The sequence below is a fragment of the Lacerta agilis genome, chromosome 13, assembly GCF_009819535.1.
Source record: "Lacerta agilis isolate rLacAgi1 chromosome 13, rLacAgi1.pri, whole genome shotgun sequence".
Classification (NCBI taxonomy): domain Eukaryota; kingdom Metazoa; phylum Chordata; class Lepidosauria; order Squamata; family Lacertidae; genus Lacerta; species Lacerta agilis.
This window is the reverse complement of record NC_046324.1, coordinates 21,962,244-21,971,605: the sequence shown is the minus strand read 5'-3', so window position 1 is coordinate 21,971,605 and position 9,362 is coordinate 21,962,244. Positions and strand designations below refer to the sequence as shown.

General features: G+C 43.6%; 1 non-coding gene across 1 annotated transcript; it reads left to right on the top strand.

The window, feature by feature from the left end:
• Positions 1-7,295: 7,295 nt before the first annotated feature.
• TRNAI-GAU lies at positions 7,296-7,369 on the top strand. The gene has a single exon. It is a non-coding gene; the product is annotated as a tRNA-Ile (tRNA).
• The last annotated feature ends 1,993 nt before the right edge of the window (positions 7,370-9,362 follow it).

The following is a 9,362-nucleotide window of genomic DNA, read 5'->3' as shown; positions in this document are numbered from 1 at the left end:
ATAGAAGCTTACGTGGTAAAACAGTTTCTTAAAGAGTACGTTCTTTAAAAGAGGAAACTTTGCAATTTGGATCCTCACTCCCTTTCTATCATTAGATGACATCTTCCCAGGGATACTTTCATGTGGGCAGGAATCATCACTTTCCAGCTCTTCCTTGGAAGGAGATCTGATCTGCTGTCATTGCAACAGATTAGTGCTGTGCCAAAATCTGTCCTTCATTTCTTTCCCTGCAAAAGAGACTTCTGTTCTTCTGTCCCATTTGCAGGATGCTTTTGAATTTTGTTAGCATTTTGGTGGGTGTGCAAGTTCAACTCACCTTATCCTTGCTCAACAGCCAAGGGTGGTATGTGTGCTTTTCTTTTCATTATGCATTTCTTAAGCACTGTTCAGTCTCCCAGGCTGCCCAGGCTTCCTGATCTGAAAAAGTCTCACGGGATGCTTTATCTGTCAGGTTAAATAAAGCACAGGAAGCCAAGAAGGCTGACCACTACATCCATTACACAACCATCTGAGGACATCATGGTTCCAGCTACAGCTGAGCATATTTCATGTAGATGTCCATTTGTTCTGGATACATGGAGGGCATCTGGAGGGTTTATATTAAATCCTATGTTCAACTTGAAATGTGTGTTCTGGTGGTTGTTGTATCCATAATGTGAACTGAGATGTTTCTTTCATTACTGCTACTATTGTTTATATATTGTTTCTTTCCCCTTATTTTATTTTATTGTTTTCAATTCATCCACCTTTCCCTCCTTCCTTTTCTCTGCTAAATTTGCAAGTAAAAATCTAATAATAATAATAATAATAATAATAATAATAAGTGTGAATCTCAAAGGACAGATTTGTTTTCAGTTCACACATTAGATTGAGAAGTGTGAATCAGGTGGCTTCTCATTACAAGGCAATCGATATCAGATTTCTCCCTCCCTACTTGGGAGCATGAAGAGATGGACTCCTAGAAAGAGGTCCTTTAGATGGGGAGGTGGAGGAATCACTTCCACTAACAGGAGCAAATTCTGCACTTGGAAGAGGCTATTTCTGCTTCCTCAACACCATCTCTGCATTGTTTCTTCTCCCTCTGCCTCCTTTCCTCCTGAGAACAGGGCTGCGTCTAATATATGATGGGCTTATTCATCCCAGACGCAGGGCATATCATTCTCAAATGACTGACAAGCCTTCCAAAATGAAGAGAGAGTGGAATGTGCTCTAATAGCGATGGGAAGCATTTCTAGTCAAACATAAAGCAAATTAATGTGAGCCCCCAATGCACCTTTCATCTGGAAATGTCATAAAGTAATAAGCAGAGTGACCCCAGCACTCACTAGGTCTGGATTTCAATAGATTTACATCTTAAAGGGCACAGCACTTCTTCTTCTTCTTCTTCTTTTAAAGCACAGCAACTTACTCCCAATCTTACACATACATCCATGAATCTGCAGGATGTTTACCAATTTTAGGTATGAGTTAAACTGGTGTATAATGAAAGACATCAGTAACTTGTATCTGCCCATACTACTCTGAGCAGGTTTGTGGTGGTGTTGTTGTTTTCCTTGACTGAAATCACACTTTTTCTTTTAATCAGTTTATACACAGGGCTGCCTCTAAAGAAGGCCTGGAAACTTAAGGTGGGCCGAAAAGGGGTAGCGAGATTACTTTGAAGGTCTGGGAGATATAGGCCCCAACTGCACTATTCATTTAAAGCAGCTTCATATCCATTTACCAGTAAACAGTAATATCTCCCCATAAAGACTCCTAGGAAATGTAACTTGCTAAGGGTGCTAAGAGTTGCCAGGAGACCCCTAATTTTCCCACAGAGCTAGAATTTCAGAGTTGTTTGACAATCAATCCCTCTTCTTTGGGAACTCTGGGAATTGTAGTTATGTGAGGGGAACAGGAGTCTCCTAACATCTCTCAGCACTCGTAACAAACTCCAGCCACAACTGTTTAAATGTGTGTGGTACCGAGCAGTGTGAATGGGGGCATATTCACATCACTTAGGGGTATCATCATCAGTTCTGGCTCCCAATCCATTACTAGGTCCCATTCAAAGTGCTGGGATTCCCCTTTAAAGAGGTAATTCAGGGATGGGTGGTCTCAGGTACACCTGATGTTGCTGGACTCCAACTCCCATGATCCCTGGCCAGCATGGCTGATGGTCAAGGGATGGAGAGAGTTGGCCATCTGTATGCAGAAGGGCCAAAGTTCTACTACTGCTTCTCCATTGACAAAATGATCAGCCAATGTGAAAGACCCTGGAGATCCACACTGTCAATCTGAGAAGTTAATACTGGGTTATTTGGACAAATACAGTGGTACCTCGGGTTAAGAACTTAATTCGTTCTGGAGTTCCGTTCTTAACCTGAAACTGTTCTTAACCTGAGGTACTTTAGCTAATGAGGCCTCCTGGCCCTGCCGCGCCGCTGCACAATTTCTGTTCTCATCCTGAAACATAGTTCTTAACCCGAGGTACTATTTCTGGGTTAGCGGAGTCTGTAACCTGAAGCGTTTGTAACCTGAAGTGTCTGTAACCCGAGGTACCACTGTAGTCTAAGCGGTTAGAAGCAGAAGCAGGTCACCGGATAGGGCAGAGGCACTATTTTAGAATCCTAGCAGGTGGGTTGCTGTTGCTTACTTGGAGAGGTGAAATGGCAGGGAGGTGATTGTGATGCAAATGCATGGGTGGAACTAATCTGACTTTCCTGCCAGTATGTTTGCACAGCACCAACCACCACATCCGATCCCCACTCACTCCTGGTAAGCAAGAGTGAGGCAACTGCCAGGAAGCTAGCATAGCGGCAGCATCACACCCAGCGAGCCCCTTCTATCAGGAAGCTCCAGACTTTCCAAGTGATCCTATTTTCCAGGGACAGCCCCAGATTTACAGAAACCGCTCCAGTTACTGATTTGATCCTGGAATGTCCAGCTTTTCCTTAGGACATCCCTCTTTTCATCGAAGAAATGTTGGAGGTTATGGAGTTACGTGACCCCCGAGCCAAGGAGACAAGTAACTATACAATGTTTAGAATACATCTGAAGGCAGCCCTGCATAGGGAAGTTGTTTCATGTTCCATGTTTTATCATGTTTTTATATAAACTGGAAGCTTTTCAGAGTGGCTTGGGCAACCCAGTCAGATGGGCAGGTATAAATAAAAATGTTGTTGTTGTTAAATAGAATGCCCCTATTTTCATCAGAGAAATGTTGGAGGGTATGCAGCTTCCAGGATTTGCTTTCATTTGTGATGCTGAATATGCTTGTGTGCCTTTTCCCTTTTGTCACAGTTAGTCTTTAAGGGTTGCTTTTAAAAAATAAAGTTTTGAAAAATGTAGATGTTAATGCAATGATCTTATTCCCTAGCATCACATTACACTTGGCACTCTAGATATGTGAGCCAGGCTGTCACCATAGAAAATTCTGAAAGGTCTCCTGGAGACTGTCAGAGAAAGCTGAAGGGAATCGCAGGCAAACTCCATCAGTAATTTATCTCCACTCATCTTATCTCTCTTTCAACAGCTAATTGTCCCTAGGAGTTGGGCAGAAAGACAGAAAATCAGCAGAGATTGTGGAAGGGAAGAGAGCACCTTCAGAGTCTATACAGGACCCCTCAAGCTTCCTCTAGCTGTCTTCTTCAGGGGGAGCCTAAAATATCCAAAAAAAAGGGGGAAAGAGGAAATATATCACTAAAAAGAGTGAGCAAAAGAGGACACAAACCTATGCAGATTTAGAAATATTTACTATATTTTAAATTGAAACACATCTCACCATAGTGGGGAACCAGAAGGTGGTCAGATGACCAGGGTACCTACTTCATCTGCTTCCCACATGCAGCTTGTTGATGGGCAACACCAAAGGTCTTGTTCTCCCTTCTTATGGTTCTTTCTTTTGAAAGTAGACTTCAAAAAGATGAGTCAATAAAGTAAAGGACTGCCCTGTGACCCTCCTTCAAACACAGAACCGACTTCTCCAAAGCAGGGCATCCTATGTGAGGAATGGGGACTTTTAAAAATACATAACTTCTTACTGGTTACCCATGAAAGAGCTCAGAGCATTGCACACATTTCTCATTCCCCGTCTCATTATGGTCACAACAACCCTGCAAGGCAGGTTAGGCTGAGATATAGTGACTGGATTGAAGTCAGCCAGTCAGCTTCCTGGTTTGAGCAAACCCCTATTTCATGACATAATGGCAATCCAGCTTCATACTTTTGCATGCCAAGGCCCCAAGCCCCACAGTTCCCTTAGAGAGTAAATGCACGGACATGAATATTTAGGTTTATGGGATAAATTAGACCACAACTTTATTGGTTACAGATGTGAGCAGTTTGGCTTAGGCACTGGGTGAAACCAGGCTATATCCTGACTTCTGCCCATCTGCAGGGAGTCTCACCAAGGGTAAACCACCAGTAGGGGGAGCCCTATGACATATGTCAAATCAGGACACCCCACGGGGTCCCCGTTGGGGTCATGGCATGGCCCTAGCCCATGTCCAGGCTTTGAACAGGATCCACACCCCTGGATCCCTTTAACAGGATACGATTATCAAGGAGGGGCAGGCGGAGGTAACAGCCTCCCCTCCCATGAACCAGGCTTACCCAATGCCTAACCACCTAACCTTACAAAGTTGTGACGAATGCTACAAGGTAGGGGAAAACCAAATGGCTGGTGCCAATTTGCCATGTGGAAAAATTCCTACCTGGCCCCACCAATATGGCGGCTGACATTTGTCCACAACTAGGACAAAAGAGGGCTGGGAGGTCCGGTGAGGAGGCGAAAGGAGGAAGAGTCCCCCCCCTGCCTCACCGTGATTTAAACAGCTCACGACCACGCCCCCAGCCATGACGATTGGACATCTGGGTGTGTTACACGGCCGGGAGTCAGTGCGATGAGGGCAGCATCCCTCCGTCCCACAGCCGGATCACTGAGAGGTCCCGGATGCCCGGCTGCAACACCGCCCACTGGGGAAGGTTGTGAACCTTGTGAACGGTCTCAAACTCAGAGAAAAATGCAAGAAACAAATGCTTAAGTCAGATAAATGAACTTAATTCCCAAATCATATAAGGGTAGCTTAGTAAGCGCAACAACAGAGCCCAGTGTGTTCAGAAAGAGGAGAGAGATATTGATTTTGGGGTGCCAGGGCATTATGGCTTCTGTAAGTTAACGTACCATCCTCTGCTGCCTGTGGGCATTATTGCATCTAAGCAAGAGTGGATGATAGCCAGCCAGCAAATTGTCTGATTGCTAACAGGATTTTCAGTGTAATATCCCTTTGCAAACAAAGCACTGCACTTATCTGTTGTAGATCTATGTTCTCAGCAAGTGTGTGTCCCCTCGAATCTCCTCTCGACATTCATTAAACACCAGGGAACAAATTCCCTTGTTGCAGTACAAAAATACTCTTTTGGCAAACTTCTTTTTAAAATTGCCTCTGAGAGGCAAAGAAAATCCTACTATTGAGAAAAATGAGCTCATAAAATGTAACAAGCTGTCTATACCTATAGCCTTACATCCAGAGCATGGTGAATTCCTTTTCACAATGAACTGTTTCCAGTTTAAGTTCAGCGTGTCCAAAAAGGAAGTAATCCCAGTTCACGGTCATCCCCTTAGAAAAAGAACTAGTTCAGTTCACAGCTCAATTCAAATTCATACAAATGATCCTAAGAGCGTGCACACACACACACAGAATCAGCATTCAGAATGTTACAAGCTGTTGTAGAGAAATATAAGATATACCGAGGAAGATTAAGAAAGCATTAAAAGCACACACACAAGGGAATGTGAATTGCTTGATTTATTTTTCCAAACAATTATGATATCAAAGCCTAAAAGCCCAAATTGTCTGCAGGGTTTTTAAAAAAAACACATGCAAGAAAATGAACTTAAAACCGTTCACAGTTCTAAGCCAAAGCAAGCTTCATCCACCTTCAGGTTCACTTTCAGGTGTAGTTCAGAAAGTTTTCAGCTAATTCAGTGAACTTTATCAAACTGAGCAAGTTCATTCCAAGCACTGTCTATCTCTGATATTGACTAATTAGGTATCTTGCTTTGTATTGGGGTCTCATCCTTGAGCCATATTCTGAAAGCTGGTATAGGATAGTGCTGGGGCGGCAAAACAATATCCCTCAAGAGGGTATTGAACTCTAGCTCCCATCAGCCCAAACCAGAACAACCAACAGTCAGGGAGGATGCGAGTTGTGTACACTGTTCTGGGGGTTCAGGTGCTTACCCCATGAAATACAGAAGCAGAATTCTCTGTATGTTTCATAAGCTTGAATGCTCATTCAAGTAACCACTAACTTTTAATCTCTATTACCAGTATAAATGGATCCATCAAAGAGGCAGACAAATTTGCACACTCTTAAATGAGAAGCTTCCTTGGGGACCTTCTTCCCTCTTTGTTCCTTCCAATGGCAGGTACATTCTCTCTCTCTCTTTGTGTTATAACTTTATCTCTATTGATTTTATAATAAGCCAAGCGTTATCTATGATCAGAGATCCCCCCCTCCTCCCGATGCAACGATAATACTTTTGCACTTACAGAGTTATACTTTGCACTTAGAGCATAGAGCTTTCCTCTCTTAGGTATCCCAGAGCAATTTACAAGAGTCGCTTAATGATCAACCATCAGCTGGAAAGGCAAGTAACATAACTGTCAGACTGGGGCTTTGGGCAGCTGTAACCTAAAAACTGGACCCAGGGTGGAGGTGTCTAAGAGCTCCCCAAAACCCATTGAAATTGATTTCGATGATTCTTATGATTCTAAGATTACTCTGCTGCCAAGACCCCCAGCTTCACCAGGCTGAAATTAAGACCTCTGTTGACCAGACAAGAGCCACATTCACACCATGCCTTTCAACCACTCTGATAGCACTTTTATCAACCATTGCTTTCCCCAAATATTTCCAGAAGCTGCAGTTTGTTACGGGTGCTGGGGGTTCTTAGGCATCTGCCCTCAGAGAGATACAAATTGCAGAGTTCCCTGAAAAGAGGAATTGCTTGTTAAACCACTCTAGGGATTGTACCCCTAGGAGACGAATAGAGCTCTCTTAACAACTCTTAGCACTCTTTAAAAAAACTACGCTTCCCAAATTTATTTGGGGAAAGCCATCATAGCGCTTTCCATGGATGGTATGAATGTAGCCAAGCCAGTGTAATTTAATTACAGTGGTTTCAGTCAAGCAGATGATAATTGTTTGTAGCCAATAGCCATTAGAATACAAATCTCTCTCTCTCTCTCTCTCTCTCTCTCTCTCTCTCTCTCTCTCTCTCTCACACACACACACACACACACACGTCAGCCTGGATAGCTCAGTTGGTTAGAGCATGGTGCTGATAATTCCAAGGTTGCAGGTTCGATCCCTGTATGAGACAGCTGCATATTCCTGTATTGCAGGGGGTTGGACTAGATGATCCTCAGGGTCCCTTCCAACTCTATGATTCTATCTCTTACATACACACACAAACACACTCCAAAGAAGACAACCTAAGAGTAAGTTCAACATTCCCTCCCCCTGAACTTCATATTATCAAAATTTGCAACTGTAAAGTTCTCCAAATAATGTAGACTAAAAAACAAAAAAACTCATTGGCTGTAGATGCTGCTTTTGGTCAAAACATGCTGTACACAGGCAATTCCTCCCCTTAACAAAAGCATCAAGCCAGAGGGAGGGAAGGCCAGGCTCAGACATCTGCAGAGAAGAACCTGTGTCTGACAAGTTGCTTAGGTTGGGGAGCTGAGTCTGAGGGACTTGGGCTTCCACAGACCTCCCAGATCACTTGCTCCAGCTGGGCTGAACACCATTCTGGCCATTATCTTGGTGGTGGAGCTGGAGAGCACACAAGCCAACCGTTCCTTCTGCCCAAGAGCTACTCAAGTGGTGAGAGGAGCAAGGTGCCTCCTTCAGAATGCCAGGGTCCCAGCCTTGAGTACCCTTTGTGATTCTCAACTCCCATGGCTGCTGGGTCTGTGTGGCTTAGCGGCTTATTACTCACACTGGCCTGAAGTCTGTGCAGCTACTTCCTTCGCTCACCATTGAGATTCCACTTTTAACTGCAGAGAACCACAAATGTTCAGCATCCTATAAAACTTTCAGTGACGGGGCTAATGAAATGCAAAGCTTTTTCCGTGAGTCCGAGCTAGCCTTCCTATCAAATCATCTGAAATATTTATTTGTCCTCTTGAATAATTGATAGGGGCATCAGCTATCCCGGTCAATTGATTTATTAAGGGGCTGTTTGGAATTAAACAGCTTAAAGATATTAGATTTAGCAGCGACCTCGCTTGTTAGCATATTCATTTACCTACGGGAGCTCCTATTAGATATTGTTAATACATAACATTCCCCAGTCATGGCCCGGATCTCCTCAAATTGCATTAACACTGGGGCTGTTTAGCCACAGAATAACAGGTTTGATTGAGTGCTCGGGTTTGGTGTAATTAGATTTTGCTGGAGAAAGGGGGGGGGGCGAGACTGGTTTTAATGTGGTGTGCGTTAAACTAGATATGTCATCAGCATTACGGTAATTGGCAAACAGGAGCATCAGAGACCTGGCTGTGTGAGAATGTTTGTGTTTATGACTTGTCCTCTTCTCATCCAAGATTGTGCATAATAAGAGTCACAGTTCTTTAGCTATGCATAGCTTTGATCAAAGGTGGCCAAGCTCTTTAACGAGCATTCTCTTCTGCAAATAATTAGAATAATAAAAAAGTGGAATCTTTCCTATGGAATAATGGAATCAATTTATTGCTAGCTAATAGTGCCAATTATTGGGTGGCCTGTAAAGGTCATTGTGATGGTTAATCAATGAGGGGGAAATGCCAGGGGTTTGACTATCTGTATGTATCAAAAGGGGGGAAAGGATGTGGAATAACCTGCCAATTGAGAATCCAGCAGGTTCCATTTGTTTCAACTTTTATACACCTGCTGAAAACTTTTTCTATTCTGTCAGAGTTAGAAGAAGAAGAAAAAGAGTTTGGATTTGATATCCCGCTTTATCACTACCCGAAGGGGTCTCAAAGCGACTAACATTCTACTTTCCCTTCCTCCCCCACAACAAACACTCTGTGAGGTGAGTGGGGCTGAGAGACTTCAGAGAAGTGTGACTAGCCCAAGGTCACCCAGCAGCTGCATGGGGAGGAGTGGGGAAGCGAACCCGGTTCACAAGATTATGGGTCCACCGCTCTTAACCACTACACCACACTGGTGTACTTATGTATGCAATTAAAAATACATCATTTCGCAATAGTTAACTGATTTCTGAGTTGTTGTTTTTTTTAAAGGCATGGTTACGGCCGCTTCAGGTTGTGCGATTTTGGGTTGCACACCGCGCCGAAAATGGAAGTTACGGAACAGGTTACTTCCGG